Below are 19,882 nucleotides of genomic sequence, written 5' to 3'. Positions count from 1 at the left end.
GTACCGGCTGGTTTTGAAGCAGAGGCCTTGCCAGACTTAGGGCATAGTAAATGGCCCTCAGTTCCAGAATATTTATGTGTAGGGACGACTCCTGACTTGACCAAAGTCCTTGGAAATTTCTTCCCTGTGTGACTGCCCCCCAGCCTCGAAGGCTGGCATCCGTGGTTACCAGGACCCAGTCCTGTATGCCGAATCTGCGGCCCTCTTGAAGATGAGCACTCTGCAGCCACCACAGTAGAGATACCCTGGTCCTTGGAGACAGGGTTATCAGCGGATGCATCTGAAGATGCGATCCCGACCACTTGTCCAAGAGGTCCCACTGAAAGGTTCTTGCTTGGAACCTGCCGAATGGAATTTTGCTTCGTAAGAAGCTACCATTTTTCCCAGGACTCGTGTGCAGTGATGCACAGATACCTGTTTTGGTTTCAGGAGGTCTCTGACTAGAGATGACAGCTCCTTGGCTTTCTCCTGCGGGAGAAACACTTTTTTCTGTTCTGTGTCCAGAACCATCCCCAGGAGCAGTAGGCGTGTGGTAGGAACCAGCTGTGACTTTGGAATGTATAGAATCCATCCGTGCTGTTGTAGCACTTCCCGAGATAGTGCTACTCCGACCAACAACTGCTCCTTGGACCTCGCCTTTATAAGGAGATCGTCCAAGCACGGGATAATTAAAACTCCCTTTTTTCGAAGGAGTATCATCATTTCTGCCATTACCTTGGTAAAGACCCTCGGTGCCGTGGACAGTCCAAACGGCAGTGTTTGGAATTGGTAATGGCAATCCTGTACCACAAATCTGAGGTACTCCTGGTGAGGATGGTAAATGGGGACATGTAGGTAAGCATCCTTGATGTCCAGGGATACCATGTAATCCCCCTCCTCCAGGCTTGCAATAACCGCCCTGAGCGATTCCATCTTGAACTTGAATTTTTTTATGTATGTGTTCAAGGATTTCAAATTTAAAATGGGCCTCACCGAACCGTCCGGTTTCGGTACCACAAACCGTGTGGAATAGTAACCCCGTCCTTGTTGAAGTAGGGGCACCTTGACTATCACCTGCTGGGAATACAGCTTGTGAATTGCCTCTAGCACAGCCTCCCTGCCTGAGGGAGTTGTCGGCAAGGCAGATTTGAGGAAACGGCGGGGGGGAGACGCCTCGAATTCCAGCTTGTACCCCTGAGATACTACTTGAAGGATCCAGGGATCCACCTGTGAGCGAGCCCACTGATCGCTGAAATTTTTTAGGCGGCCCTTCACCGTACCTGGCTACGCCTGTGGAGCCCCCGCGTCATGCGGTGGACTCAGAGGAAGCGGGGGAAGAATTTTGATTCTGGGAACTGGCTGACTGGTGCAGCTTTTTCCCTCTTCCCTCATCTCTGTGCAGAAAGGAAGCGCCTTTGACCCGCTTGCTTTTCTGAAGCCGAAAGCACTGTATTATCAGGTACAGTCCTTTCTTAGGCTGTGAGGAAACCTGAGGTAAAAAATTTTCTTCCCAGCTGTTGCTGTGGATACGAGGTCCCAGAGACCATCCCCAAACAATTCCTCACCCTTATAAGGCTCTATGTGCCTTTTAAAGTCAGCATCACCTGTCCAGTGTCAGGTCTCTCATACCCTCCTGACAGAATGGACATTGCATTAATTCTGGATGCCAGCCGGCAAAATATCCCTCTGTGCATCCCTCATATATAAGACGACGTCTTTAATATGCTCTTATGTTCGCAAAATAGTATCCCTGTTTGACAGGGTCACAGACCACGCTGCAGCAGCACTATCTGCAGGTCTCAGTCTAGTACCTGAGTGTGTAAATACAGACTTCAGGATAGCCTCCTGCTTTTTATCATCAGGTACCTTCAAAGTGGCCGTATCCTAAGACGGCAGTGCCACCTTTTTTGACAAACGTGTGAGTGCCTTATCCACCCTAGGGGATATCTCCCAGCGTAACTTATCCTCTGGCGGGAAAGGGTACACCATCAGTAACACATTTTTTATTGCCGGGATCATGTAACGGATGTTCCTAGTGGATTGTGTATATGTCTCAACCTCGTCGACACTGGAGTCAGACTCCGTGTCGACATCTGTGTCTGCCATCTGAGGGAGCGGGCGTTTTTGAGCCCCTGCTGGCCTTTGAGACGCATGGGCAGGCGCGGGCTGAGAAGCCGCCTGTCCCACAGCTGTTACGTCATCCAGCCTTTTATGTAAGGAGTTGACACTGTCGGTTTATACCTTCCACCTATCCATCCACTCTGGTGTCGGTCCCACAGGGGGCGACATCACATTTATCGGCATCTGCTCTGCCACCACATAAGCCTCCTCATCAAACGTGTCGACACAGCCGTACCGACACACCACGCACACACAGGGAATCAACAGCAAATTTTTGTTGAGAAGTGTGATGGCGCTCCTGTTCAAATCTCTGCTGCCTTTCCCTTATACCTTGGATCTATCCCAAATGATCCAAAAAAAGTTAAATAGAGGGTGAAAGGAATGGTGAAGGGAATTGGCGCTGAGAGAGTGTGTAGGAATCAATACTTATCCATAAATGACGTGATGACTTGGATCTACGGGTGTTTTTCTTATTTTTCTTTGGTTTTCCTCCTTCCTATGTTCTTCCAATGGGTTTATCGATACGGAAAAAAATGAAGAATGACTGGGGGTTAACCACTGATATATGGGGATATTCTGAAAAAAGCTTCTTAGGAGATGAGGTCTATTTTCTCCAAAAACAATAGGTATAGTGGTAGATATACCTTGCTTACATTAATTAATTTATTCACAATGCTCATCAAGGTTTCTTTCAAAGATATTATATTATCGGGATATCTCTCTAAAGCAAATGCATACCTCCACTTACACAGAACAAATGTGATGATAAGCCTATCAAGGTATCTTTTATATTGAAATCACAATCTTGACGGTATATATGTTGAGATAGTGGAGTTATTCCTTATTGTGCGTACCTCACTTACACATATATAGTGTGCTATCCTCTCATCAAGGTTTCTTTATAAAACAGGGGTGCGTACCAGTACTCACAGATGTTGTCGATACGCCATGCTCATCAAGGTTTCTTTGTTTTTCTTGGATTTAAATGGAGACTCTTATATAGATATATAATTTTTTAATAAATTATAAACATGAAAATAAAATTATATAAAATGTTGGCTGCAGGTGGTGGCCACCCGTGTGGGGGATTGGTTGGACCAACTTTATCCAGACGTGAGGGACCGGTATCCTGACTGACTGAATCGTAAATGAACAAAAGTGGTCGTACCTTTCCCACAACACGGGTGGGGCAGTGTCCAGCAGGCAATAGTCCTCATCCAACGCGTTTCGAGTAGGTTACTCTTTGTCAAGGCTCTTGACAAAGAGTAACCTACTCGAAACGCGTTGGCTGAGGACTATTGCCTGCTGGACACTGCCCCACCCGTGTTGTGGGAAAGGTACGACCACTTTTGTTCATTTACGATTCAGTCAGTCAGGATACCGGTCCCTCACGTCTGGATAAAGTTGGTCCAACCAATCCCCCACACGGGTGGCCACCACCTGCAGCCAACATTTTATATAATTTTATTTTCATGTTTATAATTTATTAAAAAATTATATATCTATATAAGAGTCTCCATTTAAATCCAAGAAAAACAAAGAAACCTTGATGAGCATGGCGTATCGACAACATCTGTGAGTACTGGTACGCACCCCTGTTTTATAAAGAAACCTTGATGAGAGGATAGCACACTATATATGTGTAAGTGAGGTACGCACAATAAGGAATAACTCCACTATCTCAACATATATACCGTCAAGATTGTGATTTCAATATAAAAGATACCTTGATAGGCTTATCATCACATTTGTTCTGTGTAAGTGGAGGTATGCATTTGCTTTAGAGAGATATCCCGATAATATAATATCTTTGAAAGAAACCTTGATGAGCATTGTGAATAAATTAATTAATGTAAGCAAGGTATATCTACCACTATACCTATTGTTTTTGGAGAAAATAGACCTCATCTCCTAAGAAGCTTTTTTCAGAATATCCCCATATATCAGTGGTTAACCCCCAGTCATTCTTCATTTTTTTCCGTATCGATAAACCCATTGGAAGAACATTGGAAGGAGGAAAACCAAAGAAAAATAAGAAAAACACCCGTAGATCCAAGTCATCACGTCATTTATGGATAAGTATTGATTCCTACACACTCTCTCAGCGCCAATTCCCTTCACCATTCCTTTCACACACAGGGAATGCTCTGACTGAGGACAGGACCCCACACAGCCCTTTGGGGAGACAGAGAGAGAGTATGCCAGCACACACCAGAGCGCTATATAATTTAGGGATTAACAATATATTGAGTGAATTTTTCCCAATAGCTGCTTGTATATACAATATTGCGCCTAAATTTAGTGCCCCCCCTCTCTTTTTAACCCTTTGAGCCTGCAAACTACAGGGGAGAGCCTGGGGAGTTGTCTTCCAGCTGCACTGTGAAGAGAAAATGGCGCCAGTGTGCTGAGGGAGATAGCTCTGCCCCTTTTTTGCGGACTTTTCTCCCGCTTTTTTATGGATTCTGGCAGGGGTATTTATCGCATATATAGCCTCTGGGGCTATATATTGTGATATATTTGCCAGCCAAGGTGTTTTTATTGCTGCTCAGGGCGCCCCCCCCCCAGCGCCCTGCACCCTCAGTGACCGGAGTGTGAAGTGTGTATGAGGAGCAATGGCGCACAGCTGCAGTGCTGTGCGCTACCTTGGTGAAGACTGATGTCTTCTGCCGCTGATTTTCCGGACCTCTTCTTGCTTCTGGCTCTGTAAGGGGGACGGCGGCGCGGCTCCGGGAACGAACACCAAGGCCAGTTCCATGCGGTCGATCCCTCTGGAGCTAATGGTGTCCAGTAGCCTAAGAAGCCCAAGCTAGCTGCAAGCAGGTAGGTTCGCTTCTTCTCCCCTTAGTCCCTCGATGCAGTGAGCCTGTTGCCAGCAGGTCTCACTGTAAAATAAAAAACCTAAAATAAACTTTCTTTCTAGGAGCTCAGGAGAGCCCCTAGTGTGCATCCAGCTCGGCCGGGCACAGAAATCTAACTGAGGTCTGGAGGAGGGTCATAGTGGGAGGAGCCAGTGCACTCCAGATAGTACCTAATCTTTCTTTTAGAGTGCCCAGTCTCCTGCGGAGCACGTCTATTCCCCATGGTCCTTACGGAGTTCCCAGCATCCACTAGGACTTCAGAGAAATAGTATCCTTGTCCAAGGTATCAAGTTCCTCAGATAAGGTATCTGTCCATGCTGCTACAGCACTACACATCCAGGCCGACGCAATCGCCGGCCTTAGTAAGGTACCTGAATGTGTATAAATGGACTTCAGGATACCCTCCTGCTTTCTATCCGCAGCATCTTTTAGGGTGGCCGTATCCTGTGACAACAGGGCTACCCTCTTGGATAAGCGTGTGAGAGCATTGTCCACCCTAGGGGAGGATTCCCAGCGTAACCTGTCCGTTGGCGGGAAAGGATACGCCATAAGCATCCGTTTGGAAATCTGCAGTTTTCTATCTGGAGATTCCCAAGCCTTTTCACATAACTCATGACAATGCTAAATTCCTTTGTCGTATAAACAACCCTTTATGAAGCTAAGAACACTGTACGCTGTTTACTTAAGAAGTACCGTAATGGTACGCTAGTTGCGTAACGATCGCTCAGCCGTAGGCGAGACGCTCAAGCGTCACGTTCGCTCACGGCTCAGCGATCACAGGACACGTTATTGGTTATGTCTAGGGTAATGATTCGCTATGGCGTAGCTTACGCTCGAGACCACGAGGAGGTCACCAGCGATGCAGACGCTCACAACACTATACCTTTATGATAAAACCTTATATCAATGAAATACACTGAATACCTTAATGTGAGTACAGGGTGTAGGTGCAACCTTGTGTAACCTGACTATCTACAAAGCTGCTTGAGCGTCACCGACGCTCAAGTGAACACTTATCACTATAGAAAATATACAGATACTGGTTTAGGTTCCAAGGCCTATTAACTGTATTATATCTAATATACTTGTAAAAGGGGATAACAGTACAAATGATACACTACAATATAACAGAGACTTCCTAACCACAGAACTAAACAATAAATACAAAAAGACAATACTACACTGACCTAAATGCAATACAATACAATACTATCTAATACAATACAATACTAGCCTAGTCTAGGGGAGATATGAGAGAACAGAACAGAGAGAGAGAGAGAGAGAGATGAGAGAAATTGGCTCACAGAAAGACAATGATTACGGAGAGAAACTTACGCACAAAGGGTATGATCGCCTGCGCCTCGATATCCAGCTCCCGGCTATCAGCAGATAACCGTTGATGAGAGAGTGAGAGCTGGATGTGGTCGGTCTGCCTATTTATGCCCCACACACAATGCAATCTCCTGGTCCTACAATCCCATTGTCCATTGGCCGAAGGAATTCGGCCCTGTATCATAACAAAAGGTCATAGGGTGATTCATACAGGTGGGCTGTGACGATTTCCAACAGCTCAGGTGGGTGGGAAACTGGGTTTCCCGCCGCATACCTGAGTATGTGTAAATAATAGGAATGGACATAAACTTCTTATGTCCATAACTATTCGCACGAGCGATTAATACGCTCCAAACCAACACCGGAATATTGCTTATTAAATACTCTTCCGATGGGTACCAAACACTGCTGTATGATTCCTGTTAGACCCTTTGTACGATATAAAGAGGGATTCCTCAGCTCTGGGACATTGTATTTTAACCAAACTTTCAGAATCTATCAAAGGGACCATGATCTATAAACTACATTAATTGTGAACATTTGTAACGAATGAGTCGCACGCTACGACTACATAAACTCTACCGTAAATACGCACACCGCGCCTGCGAGTGCACGTTATTGCGGGTATGCGCATCCACGGGAGAGCGCACGCACGCGCAGCGCGGACCAGTGTGCGGTGCAAATATGGCAACGTGCATTGAGACATTTTTCTGACTTTGACAGTCCACCCTTTGGCAGTCAATAATAACTGCCACAAAACATTTAAGGAGAAAAATGTAAGTCAGGGGTTAATTGATTTCCATGGTTGGGTAGGGGAGGAGAGAGGAGAAGGTGTGAAGAGGGTATGACCTAGTGAGATAGCAGAAGCATGTGTGTATGAATCCATGTTTGGGGGGTCATGTATCATCGTGCCGTACGTGTTGTAAATCAAGCTTCGAGGTATTGCGAAGTATACATTTGAATTCCTTCTTATCCTGTGGTACAGGTCTGTGGATGGGCTGTCAAACTTTACCGAGCTCATTTCGGATTTTGAACAAAATGGGGAGCACATTTTAGTTGATGATACATGAATGGGGGAGGTATGTGGTTGCTGATATCTGTGCCTGTATTCCCTATCGTCTATGTGTGTCGTTACCTGAGGGTTGTAGAGATGAAGATAAAGAACACTTACGAAAAATGCAATGATATTCTATGTCAGGGAAATGTACATCTGTCGTCGAAGTTGTTTTCGGTATCTGTTGAGAGTCGTCTTCTTTGCGCTGTATTGCTCCTTAGGCATGAGCAAATAGCTTTGTCTGAGCCATCAGATTTACAAAAATGTTAGGCTAGCGTGAGTTTAAAGATACTAGGGAAACTGGGGATCCATGGCAAAGTTCATCAAGTGTCCATATTTAAAGTTGTCAAGTCTTCTTCTTCGGTGCTTGTCTGTTGTCTGTATACATCTCGTCTCGTCAGCTTCCTCGTCCAAGGGGGTCTTTGTATCTTGGAGAAAAGCAGAAAAACAGGTGAAAGAAACGGACCGTATAATCGCATTTTCATCACATTCTGGTTTCTATCATTGGGTCATAAATCAAATCCAGGTTAATTACAGTTTCCTCACTCCTCAAGCTCATCACTTTTGTACTTTGTTTGCACCTCATTAAAGCCTGCCCGCATCTAAATATCAATCCAATCAATATAACGACACCCAAGATACATAGTAGAAACTTTCCAACATCCATTATGACTCCTTGAGCCCAGTCTCCTAAACCGGAGAACCAATTTCGCGGGTTCAACCATGACACCCAACCAGTCAGCTCATTACCTACAGCAGCAAGGGTGAGATTGTGTTTTCGACGAAATTCCCACTTCAATTGGAGAATATCGTCCATCTTTTGGTCTATGACCTCTACCGGATCCTCGGTGCTATTTGTGATATACGTGCAACACTTTATGCCGTACTGTGTTGCCAATGTAACACAATATCCGCCTGTTACTGCTGTAAGATAATTAAGAACCATCCTATGCTGAACTAGTTCTGTTTTGTAAGCTTGAAGTTCTCTTCCAGTGTATCTAAACGTGTCATCATACATTTCAGTGATATTATCTAACAAATTGGCGAGTGCGGAAATGTATCTATAATTCATCACTCCCCGAGCGGTACGAGTGAAATCTAACGCTACCAGAACCTGAATCCCGGTGGATTCATGGATAAGATCAGAGGCCGGATGCTCTAACCTTTCTGACAGTTGTCTTTTAACTCGGTGCTCGTAATGAGTGTGAGTATAAGGAGCTTGGGCACCACGGTGTATGTCCTTCATTTTGTCATGTGTAACAGTCATCACTTCAGGCAATACCTTTCCAATATAACACAATCCTTCAGAGTTTGGGGCAAGCCATTTGTACGCCTTTCTCCCGCATATGAAATATGCATCATCGGGGAGAACATAAGGGACGGAGAAGGACATGACCATGTTACAAACCTTCCAGGTGAAATCTCCTGACCCTAATTCTTCCAACTGCTTAATGCACGTATCGGTTTGTACGATATGAGCACAGTATCCTGGTGATACCTCTCCAACTCTAGTAATCCTATTCCCTAAGGTATATCGATACCGGAAAGATTTTCCTCTACTGGCTATGTGGCGTACGAGCTCTGTATCTGTAGGCATTCTATCTGCTCTGTGTGAAAAGGTCATGGTAAGGTTGCTCCATGACACTTCCCAATTTCCCGGTTTTCTGGGATTGGAGATGTTAAAACATAAGAGGGACCTATCCACATGGTATTGGTGGAGCTTCAAACTAGGAGGGCTGGAGATATTAAACCTCCGGTCCACCGGTCTCCCACCACTTAGCTCAAGTACCTACCCTAACGTTAAAGGAAATGGTACTAGCCCTGATTTGCTGTGACCCTGAGGTACTTGAGAGCATACCCAACAATCTGTTTGGTTTAATACGTTACCCACTAAGGAGTGATAGTCACTCAATGGATGCCGGTCTATATGGATATTAAAACTAGATTGGCATTTCTTTATGCATCCATCTTCAACCAGATTATCACAGAGCCTACAGATACAATTTTCTTCAGCTAACAATCCATCACAATTTCTTCTATCGGATCGTTTTCTGATACTCGCCTTTGCTTGTTGGTTTGGTTGATCTTGGAAAACTACGCCTCCATCATCATAATCGGAACCCATTCCAGAACCTCTTTCGACCTCTATGGTACTCTCGCCGGAACAGACTGCTCTGGTCAACATCATGGTTAACATCAAAATCCGGATCACAGTCTCTTGGGGCAAGTCCATCTTTGAGGAGGAAATAGAGAAGAATGAGGAGGGGGAAAAAGAAATTTTAAGGGAGAGGGGCTGGGAAGTGGAGAAAAACAATAAAAGGGAGAAGGGAGTCGACAACTGCTTTCGGTCTTCAAGGCTCAGGTGCCGCCTCAATCCTCCTGGAACAGACACTCCAGTGATACAACCTCTACCGTCTGTTCCTTATCGCGGGACTTCTCTGGATCAGCAATCTTTTTGCAGTGGGATGAATGGACCCAAGTCTCTCTCTCAGCAACCTTCAATGCTGTGGTGCTAGTCAATAAGACCTGGTATGGTCCTTCCCATCTATCAATAAGACAACGGACATCAACTTATCACTTTGCGATTCCCTGTGCCTAGTGATGTTTCTGTCGTGATCAATAGCAGCCTCTCTCAAGCCGGACACTGACAGACCTCGCCAGCACGGTTGCGTGGTCTGAACCCTAGTCTTTAATGTTTCCTTTAAACCATCCATCAGTACGGATACTGCTACTTCCCGATGGTTTGGGTTGGTCTTAATGTCTTCTATACCAGTGTACTTTGCCATTTCTAATAGTGCCCGGTGAAAATATTCTGTTGCCGTTTCGGACTCCTTTTGCTTAATGGAAAATATTTTATTCCATTTAACAACGGCTGGGAAATACTCCTTTAGCTGTAAATTTATCCTCTTTACATTATCCTTGTTGTACACGTCTGTAAGCGGTACATCTGTATCCAATGCACAATCAGCTAAAAACTGAGTTGCATCAACATTGGAAGGTAAACAAGCTCTTAGCAGTATCTGCCAATCCTTGTTGTTGGGTTCTACAGTGTTACCTAGATCCCTGATGTATTTTTGGCTAGCAACTAAATCCTTCCTGGGGTCAGGAAATTCGGACACTATTGTTCTTAATTCCATTCGGGAAAATGGAGTGTACATGGCAATGTTCCTTATGGGAGTGGCTCCAGACACATCTGTTTTTCCATTGGGAACTGCTATTACCCTTACAGGAGCAATTCTAACAGCCTCTTCCTGTGTAGATTCTACTGCTTGTTGTGGTACAATTGTTTCAGTGTAGTGCATGGTGCCGTACTTACCCGTTGACACGACCTCACCTATCCCTCCGCTAGGGGCTTTCACTAATCTCGTGGGTGTCGCTGTGCCTACTGTGGTCTCTGCTATGGTGGCTGCAAGAGAGAGAGCTGAAATTGTTGCTGAATCGTCTTCTTGATCACACTCCTGAGGAAGGTTCAAAACAGGGTACATCTTGCACGGGTTAATACTTGCATGAGTTATTTGGTTAACATCATTAACATTTACAGGGTTACAAAGAGTTTGTGTTTTACAACCCAGTGCGTTTCTCTCCGCAATCAACCTCTCTCCTGCAATGTATGGTGGAGGAGGAGCTGTGGCAATCAACTTCCTGACTGCCCCAGATCCTGCCGCCAGAGCCAAACCTCTCTGTATCTCACCTTCCTGGTGCCATAACTGTAAACAATCATGATGTTGAATTCGTCTCTTTGTTGATTTTACGAGACATATCCTCCTCCTTAAATTTTGTAACACTTCTGGACTAAAGCTACCTATTCTTGGGAATTTGTCCCTGTCTTGTACAGTCATTCTCTCCCATTCATCACATAAAGATTCGGTGTGAATTCCATATTTTTCACACATTACATATCGTGCCGACCCAACTGGTCGGTTCACAGAATCAACCTGAACCAGGGTTGATCGCCCCCTACCTGAACAAATGGCCCCCATAATCTGCAGGCGTTGCTTATTCCTCCTTGAATATCAAGGCTTTCAGCGAACCCTTACAAACAAACCAAGATGTCCTTGGGCAGGCCGGCGGTGGTGGTTTATCAAGTACCCCACTTACTTCTCGCCCACGTTGGCCTGTGCTGCAATCACTGTAGCCAGAGCTGCAGTACCCAACCTAGGGCCCCTGTGAACCTTTAGTTTACTGGAACATATGAGGGTTACCCGCAGGACACTTACTCTTTCCAGTAAAGTTGGGGTTGTTAGATAGTTCCTGAGTGACCAGCGAACTTCCCTTCCAAAAATAAAAAATTACACAAATCACGTCAGAATGTACAGATAGCGTTTGTGACCACTTTACTCTAATGGTATTAGGTCAGATTACTAACTACTGCACACAATAACGTGCGGTCCAATCGTTCAGTATACGAGCACTACTTGTCATGTACTGAAAGATCAATGGAATCTATGTTTCCGGCTGCGATTCCTTCAGCCAGAGCTTGTATGGCCTATATGGGTTCTGCACCAACACCCCAGGCGTTGTGCCACTGGACTTTTATAGCGGACCTTTTACCTTATGACCTCCTGGTCTTGTTACCTTATGGTCCGCTATACTCTAATGCTCAAATATTATTTAACCAGGGATGCCTCCCTGGCCACCGTATATGTCACTTACACGTATGTCCCTTGACGAGTACCCGGCTTTCCTTTTGGTTCCACCTTAAAGTTATATAAACTTTTGTATACAAAACACACTCACTCAACACATGTACACTTTTGTTTCTATATCTATTTCTGCGCAGAAATTGTCTTTAGGCCAAAAGTGTTACCAATTAGGAGCAGGATCTGTTAAACTAAATTTCCGATTTTCCAAAAATAGATTTGCGTTATTTACCGCGTCGCGTTATCTACCGCTGTGCGTTAAATATCGCCTTGCGCTAATTCAACTTTTTCGTGACTTGAGCTACGTGAGCGTAACCGGACGCTACGTTGCGTAATGAACGCTGCGTGCGTCTGCCTTTTGGATTGCGTACGCTAGTCTTTGTTAGCGACACGTGTACGCAATGCAAAGGATCCACCGTAACACAATATATTTATTTATCAATGTAGGTGATCCCTGATCATCTACCGCAATCCACACTGACTGCCTTGTATCTTCAGACAAACCGTGTGTTGTTCTATACTTTAACTATTACCTCTACTATTAAATAACAGCAAAATCTCCTTTTAGCACTTTCTATCAACTATAAAATTGGCAAACAGGAATAGTGATATACGAAAAATGAAATACACAAGTGAAAAGAAATGCAGGTATGTATGCGTACGCAAGACAAAAGAAAAATAAACAGTTTTAAAAAGACACAAGCGTTTTGTTCTTACTTCCGGTTACCGGGTTCCTTCAGCACTCTTTATCTAAGCGAAGCAGACGCTTATCCCGTCAGCACTGTGAGACAACCTCCCACCCTTTGCTGGAGGGATAATGTCTGCTGATCTACCTAGTGCAGATGTGAGAAGTATAGGACGAGCCCGCAATTGACAATGCTAAATTCCTTTGTCGTATAAACAACCCTTTATGAAGCTAAGAACACTGTACGCTGTTTACTTAAGAAGTACCGTAATGGTACGCTAGTTGCGTAACGATCGCTCAGCCGTAGGCGAGACGCTCAAGCGTCACGTTCGCTCACGGCTCAGCGATCACAGGACACGTTATTGGTTATGTCTAGGGTAATGATTCGCTATGGCGTAGCTTACGCTCGAGACCACGAGGAGGTCACCAGCGATGCAGACGCTCACAACACTATACCTTTATGATAAAACCTTATATCAATGAAATACACTGAATACCTTAATGTGAGTACAGGGTGTAGGTGCAACCTTGTGTAACCTGACTATCTACAAAGCTGCTTGAGCGTCACCGACGCTCAAGTGAACACTTATCACTATAGAAAATATACAGATACTGGTTTAGGTTCCAAGGCCTATTAACTGTATTATATCTAATATACTTGTAAAAGGGGATAACAGTACAAATGATACACTACAATATAACAGAGACTTCCTAACCACAGAACTAAACAATAAATACAAAAAGACAATACTACACTGACCTAAATGCAATGCAATACAATACTATCTAATACAATACAATACTAGCCTAGTCTAGGGGAGATATGAGAGAACAGAACAGAGAGAGAGAGAGAGAGAGAGAGATGAGAGAAATTGGCTCACAGAAAGACAATGATTACGGAGAGAAACTTACGCACAAAGGGTATGATCGCCTGCGCCTCGATATCCAGCTCCCGGCTATCAGCAGATAACCGTTGATGAGAGAGTGAGAGCTGGATGTGGTCGGTCTGCCTATTTATGCCCCACACACAATGCAATCTCCTGGTCCTACAATCCCATTGTCCATTGGCCGAAGGAATTCGGCCCTGTATCATAACAAAAGGTCATAGGGTGATTCATACAGGTGGGCTGTGACGATTTCCAACAGCTCAGGTGGGTGGGAAACTGGGTTTCCCGCCGCATACCTGAGTATGTGTAAATAATAGGAATGGACATAAACTTCTTATGTCCATAACTATTCGCACGAGCGATTAATACGCTCCAAACCAACACCGGAATATTGCTTATTAAATACTCTTCCGATGGGTACCAAACACTGCTGTATGATTCCTGTTAGACCCTTTGTACGATATAAAGAGGGATTCCTCAGCTCTGGGACATTGTATTTTAACCAAACTTTCAGAATCTATCAAAGGGACCATGATCTATAAACTACATTAATTGTGAACATTTGTAACGAATGAGTCGCACGCTACGACTACATAAACTCTACCGTAAATACGCACACCGCGCCTGCGAGTGCACGTTATTGCGGGTATGCGCATCCACGGGAGAGCGCACGCACGCGCAGCGCGGACTAGTGTGCGGTGCAAATATGGCAACGTGCATTGAGACATTTTTCTGACTTTGACACTCATTTAACTCATGTGAAGGGGGAAAGGTCACCTCTTGCCTTTTTTCCCCATACATATGAACCCTCTTGTCAGGGACTGGGGTTTCCTCTGTGATGTGCAACACATCCTTCATTGCTATAATCATGTAACGGATGGCTTTAGCCATTTTAGGCTGTAACTTTGCATCATCGCCACTGGAGTTAGAATCCGTGTCGATATCTGTGTCAACAATTTGGGATAGTGGGCGCTTCTGAGACCCCGACGGCCTCTGTGACATAGGATCAGGCATGGGCTGAGACCCCGGCTGTCCTAAGGCTTCAGCTTTATCCAACCTTTTATGCAAGGAAGTAACATTATCATTTAAAACCTTCCACATATCCATCCAATCGGGTGTCGGTGCCGTCGGCGGCGACCCCACATTCATTTGTTCCCGCTCTGCTTCCACATAGCCTTCCTCGTCAAACATGCCGACACAAGCGTACCGACACCACACACACAGGGGATGCTCTTTTTGAAGACAGTTCTCCCACAAGGCCTTTTGGAGAGACAGAGAGAGTATGCGAGCACACACCCCAGCGCTATATGACCCAGGAATCACACAGTAACTTATGTTAACCCAGTAGCTGCTGTATATACTGTTTTTGTGCCAAATTTATGTGCCCCCCCTCTCTTTTTACCCTCTTCTACCGTGATTCTGCAGGGGAGAGCCTGGGGAGCTTCCTCTCAGCTGTGGAGAGAAAAGGCGCTGGTGAGTGCGGAGGAAGAAGCCCCGCCCCCTCAGCGGCGGGCTTCTGTCCCGCGTTTCTGTGTAAAAATATGGCGGGGGCCCATGCATATATACAGTGCCCAACTGTATATATGCCCACTTTTGCCAAGAGGTCTATAATTGCTGGCAAGGGCGCCCCCCCCTGCGCCCTGCACCCTACAGTGACCGGAGTATGTGGGTTTAGTGTGGTAGCAATGGCGCACAGCTGCAGTGCTGTGCGCTACCTCATATGAAGACTGGAGTCTTCTGCCGCCGATTTCGAAGTCTTCTTGCTTCTGTCACCGGCTTCTGTCTTCCGGCTCTGCGAGGGGGACGGCGGCGCGGCTCCGGGATCGGACGACCAAGGGTGCGATCCTGTGTACGATCCCTCTGGAGCTAATGGTGTCCAGTAGCCTAAGAAGCAGGACCTATCTTCAGTGAGTAGGGCTGCTTCTCTCCCCTCAGTCCCACGTAGCAGAGAGTCTGTTGCCAGCAGATCTCTCTGAAAATAAAAAAAAACTAACAAAATACTTTCTTTTTAGCAAGCTCAGGAGAGCTCACTAAGTAGCACCCAGCTCGTCCGGGCACAGATTCAAACGGAGGTCTGGAGGAGGGACATAGAGGGAGGAGCCAGAGCACATCAGTATCCAAATTCTTTCTTAAAGTGCCCTGTCTCCTGCGGAGCCCGTCTATTCCCCATGGTCCTTACGGAGTCCCCAGCATCCACTAGGACGTTAGAGAAAATCATGTAACGAATACCTTTTGCCACCTTTGGCTGTAATTTTGCATCCTCATAGTCGACACTAGAATCTGAGTCCGTGTCGGTATCAGTAATCTGGGAGAGTGCGTTTTTGAGTCCCAGAAGGTCCCGGTGCCACTGGAGCAGGCATGGTCTGACTACCTGACTGCTCCCTAGCCTCAGCCTTATCTAACCTCTTATGTAATAAATTTACATTTGCATTCAAGACATTCCACATATCCACCCAGTCCGGTGTCGGCGTTGCCAACGGCGACCTGACAACCATGCACTCCCCCTCCTCCTTAGGTGAGCCTTCATCGTCAAACATGTCGACACACGCGTACCGACACCCTCCACACACACAGGGAATCTCTTATCTGAAGACAGGTTCCCCCCTAGGCCCTTTGGAGAGACAGAGAGAGAGTATGCCAGCACACACCCCAGCGCTATATGACCCAGGAAAAAACACAGTATGTTTACCCAGTAGCGCTGCTGTAATGTATAATCGCCAAATATGTGCCCCCCCTCTACTTTAAAACACTCTTTCACCGTGTGTCAAGCAGGGGAGAGTCCGGGGAGCTTCCTCTCAGCGGTGCTGTGGAGAGAAAATGGCGCTGGTGAGTGCTGAGGGAGAAGCCCAGCCCCCTCGGCGGCGGGCTTCTGTCCCGCTCAAACTTAATAAAATATGGTGGGGGCTCTTTTATATACATGTACAGTGCCCACCTGTACATGTATATAGTCATTTGCCATAGGAGAGGTATTCTATTGCTGCCCAGGGCGCCCCCCCCCTGCGCCCTGCACCCTTACAGTGACCGGAGTGTGTGAGGTGTATGGGAGCAATGACGCACAGCTGCAGTGCTGTGCGTTACCTCAGTGAAGCACCCGAGGGCTTCTGCCGCCTCAGTAGTCTTCTTTCTTCGTTTCTTCCGGCTCTGTGAGAACGGCGGCGCGGCTCTGGGATGAACGCCCAGGACGAACCTGTGTTCCACTCCCGCTGGAGCTAATGGTGCCCAGTAGCCGAGAAGCAGAGCCTATCATTTAAGTAGGTCTGCCCCTCTCTCCTCAGTCCCTCGATGCTGGGAGTCTGTTGCCAGCAGAGCTCCCTGAAAATAAGAAAAAAACCTAACAAAATGCTTTCTTAGCAGAAAACTCAGGAGAGCTCCCTGCAGTGCACCCATCTTCCTCTGGGCACAGTCTAAAAACGGAGGTCTGGAGGAGGGGCATAGAGGGAGGAGCCAGTGCACACCCAGAGTCTAAAATCTTTCTTAAAGTGCCCATGTCTCCTGCGGAGCCCATCTATTCCCCATGGTCCTTACGGAGTCCCAGCATCCTCTAGGACGTTAGAGAAAATTAGCACCTGTGCACCTGCTGGGTGACCTGCAAAACATGCACTGTGTGGGGTTCTGAGGACCGAGTTTGAGAACCTGTGCCTTAAGCTATTGGCCCACAATTTAACTGTGCGGTCGGAACGTTTCAATGCGATAACAGCGGCACAACACTGCTCCGCCACTACCCGGACATCATGCAATCTCCCCCTCACCCCCATAAGGTTGCATATGAAAAGATGTGATGGGCTACCGTATGTATGGGTAATGTGCGCACGTCACATCACATGATGTTGTCACACCAATACTACACAGTACATTGCCATAGTTACACTTTCACAAAACCCATTTCACCTTACAGTACTATAATTAGTGTTCACTCTAAGCTTCTTTCGCAGGGCGCTGCGCCCTGCCCCTTTTTTGAGTGACAGAATGCGCCCTGCCCGTTTGCGCCCGCCCTGCTGCCTTGCTAAAGGCTGTCTTCTCCCCCCGCCGCGCTGTCACTTCTCCCCCCGTGTGATCACAAAATACGCGCTATATCCAATCGCCGCCGGCAGCGCCTCCTCATCCAATCGCCGCCGGCAGCACCTCCTCATCCAATCACCGCCAGTGCCTCCTCATCCAATCACCGCTGGCAGCGCCGCCTCATCCAATCGCCGCCAGCGGCTTATCATCCAATCGGCACCGGCAGCGTCTCCCCATCCAGTTGCAGTGTCTCGCTATCGAAGCCCGCCTGAGACGTCCCTCCCTCCTCCCTGCCCGCCAGCATGCTGCTCCAGGGACTGACTACACTACTTGTTGCTGGTGGGAGGTCGCTTGGAAAATAGCGGAGACGCTGGAACGGGTTAGGTTCTCTGCTTCCGCCCTCCGGAACCTACTGACAGCGGGTAACATTGTTGTAACTAAAGGTACGGCAGGGCTGGGAGACTGTTCTGGTAGATACTGTATGTCACTTGTGAGCAACGCGCCCCCTCACCCAATGCATGTATTGCAGAGCTTCACCATCTTGTAGGCATGTCTCTGGCTACATGCGGCTGTACTCCATGGGGACAATGTTAAACTTGTAAGCAACTAACGGAGGGGGATGGGGGGGGGGGGGGGGGCGTAATTCGGCTAATGATAGAAATGGTCGGGGCTGGGGCAGTGCCCATTATTTACTTGTGTTTATGCCACCACACTGCCCAACATAAACACACCCAATACCCCCACAGTGGACAACATACACCCACACGGTGCACAGCATATGCACACCACCACAGTGCCCAGCATACACACCCCACAGTGCCCATAACACCCTGCATACCCACCCAGTGCTCATTATACACCCACAGTGCCCAGCATATGTACACCACCACAGTGCCCAGCATACACACCCCACAGTGCCCATAACACCCTCCATACCCACCCAGTGCTCATTGTACACCCACAGTGCCCAGCATATGTACACCACCACAGTGCCCAGCATACACACCCCACAGTGCCCATAACACCCTGCATACCCACCCAGTGCTCATTATACACCCACAGTGCCCAGCATATGTACACCACCACAGTGCCCAGCATACACACCCCACAGTGCCCATAACACCCTCCATACCCACCCAGTGCTCATTGTACACCCACAGTGCCCAGCATATGTACACCACCACAGTGCCCAGCATACACACCCCACAGTGCCCATAACACCCTCCATACCCACCCAGTGCTCATTGTACACCCACAGTGCCCAGCATATGTACACCACCACAGTGCCCAGCATACACACCCCACAGTGCCCATAACACCCTCCATACCCACCCAGTGCTCATTATACACCCACAGTGCCCAGCATATGTACACCACCACAGTGCCCAGCATACACACCCCACAGTGCCCATAACACCCTCCATACCCACCCAGTGCTCATTATACACCCACAGTGCCCAGCATATGTACACCACCACAGTGCCCAGCATACACACCCCACAGTGCCCATAACACCCTCCATACCCACCCAGTGCTCATTATACACCCACAGTGCCCAGCATATGTACACCACCACAGTGCCCAGCATACACACCCCACAGTGCCCATAACACCCTCCATACCCACCCAGTGCTCATTATACACCCACAGTGCCCAGCATATGTACACCACCACAGTGCCCAGCATACACACCACACAGTGCCCATAACACCCTCCATACCCACCCAGTGCTCATTATACACCCACAGTGCCCAGCATATGTACACCACCACAGTGCCCAGCATACACACCCCACAGTGCCCATAACACCCTCCATACCCACCCAGTGCTCATTATACACCCACAGTGCCCAGCATATGTACACTCCCACATTGCCAGCATACACACCCCACAGTGCCCATAACACCCTCCATATCCACATAATGCTCATTATACACCCCCCCCCTCTCCCATACACAGTGTCAAGCATACATACAATCCTATGTCCACACATAGTGCCCAGCATACACACATCTCAGAGAGGAGCTGATCTTAAAAGGTAATTGGGGAGTGGGTATCCTGGGTACTAATGCCTCCATACCCCTAACACTGCCTACAGTACTACCTGCTCCTAATCCCCTTGCCCCCCAGCACTGTCCCAACTACTATCTCTCCCTTGTGCAGTGTGCCTCAGTGCTCTCTCCCTTGTGCAGTGTGCCTCAGTGCTCTCTCCCTTGTGCAGTGTGCCTCAGTGCTCTCTCCCTTGTGCAGTGTGCCTCAGTGCTCTCTCCCTTGTGCAGTGTGCCTCAGTGCTCTCTCCCTTGTGCAGTGTGCCTCAGTGCTCTCTC

The 19,882-nt window shown here is 47.2% G+C and overlaps 1 protein-coding gene across 5 annotated transcripts in view; it reads right to left on the bottom strand.

The window, feature by feature from the left end:
* The window catches only part of VPS13B (vacuolar protein sorting 13 homolog B), a 1,616,194-nt gene that overhangs the window by 1,590,709 nt on the left and 5,603 nt on the right, over positions 1-19,882 (bottom strand). The gene's annotated exons all lie outside the window — the stretch shown is intronic.

Source organism: Pseudophryne corroboree, chromosome 5, assembly GCF_028390025.1.
Source record: "Pseudophryne corroboree isolate aPseCor3 chromosome 5, aPseCor3.hap2, whole genome shotgun sequence".
NCBI classification, from domain to species: domain Eukaryota; kingdom Metazoa; phylum Chordata; class Amphibia; order Anura; family Myobatrachidae; genus Pseudophryne; species Pseudophryne corroboree.
The sequence above is the reverse complement of the archived record's forward strand: the minus strand, read 5'-3'. Positions and strand labels throughout refer to the sequence as shown.